General features: G+C 32.0%; 1 protein-coding gene across 9 annotated transcripts in view; it reads right to left on the minus strand.

Moving 5' to 3' along the window:
* The window catches only part of FAM13C (family with sequence similarity 13 member C), a 401,019-nt gene that overhangs the window by 144,528 nt on the left and 255,710 nt on the right, over positions 1-781 (minus strand). The gene's annotated exons all lie outside the window — the stretch shown is intronic.

Below are 781 nucleotides of genomic sequence, written 5' to 3' on the forward strand. Positions count from 1 at the left end.
ACACACACACACACACACACACACACACACACACACACACACTGCCATATCTGAAGACATACATGCATGATAGCAAGTCCTTAGTTTACTGTGTGGATCTAAAATTGCTGTAAGATAGGGTGAAAATTAAGGAATAAGTATAATAGATTTATATAATGAAATTAAAGTATTTTATAATATTTTCTGTGATCATATTTTACCACATGCAATTCTATTACAATGTTTAAACATGATCTGTAAATTCATGGCTTGTACATGTAAAGTTCATGATTATTTCCAAGTTGAAATATTGCTTTAAGCATTTTTTGGACAATTCCACTTGCTACTGAGTTAAGAACATAAAGTTTCTCTGAAATAAAGTTAATAAAAAACTATCTAGAACCACAATAAGTCACAAAGATGGCATGGCCAAGAAAAGACCACAATTATTTGAAAATCTTGTTTTAACAACATAAGTATTTGTTTTGCTGAAATAAAAGCAGAAAATAAATTTTATGGGATAAATATAAAGCACTTCATAAATTCTGTAGGTCTGTATTTTACTGCTCCCACTGTCTCATTCAAAGAACCACCAGACATGTGCAAAAATAATTCTAAAAAAGAAAAATCAGTCATCTTTGGCACGTTTCCGGATTTAATTCTATGAAAGCTTAAAGGATATTCTCGATTTATTATTACAAAGTGGGATAGGGAGGGTGGGAGGGAGGGAGACGTAAGAGGGAAGAGATATGGGAACATATGCATAACTGATTCACTTTGTTGTAAAGCAGAAACTAACACA

This window comes from Physeter macrocephalus, chromosome 20 (assembly GCF_002837175.3).
Source record: "Physeter macrocephalus isolate SW-GA chromosome 20, ASM283717v5, whole genome shotgun sequence".
In the NCBI taxonomy this organism is placed as follows: Eukaryota; Metazoa; Chordata; class Mammalia; order Artiodactyla; family Physeteridae; genus Physeter; species Physeter macrocephalus.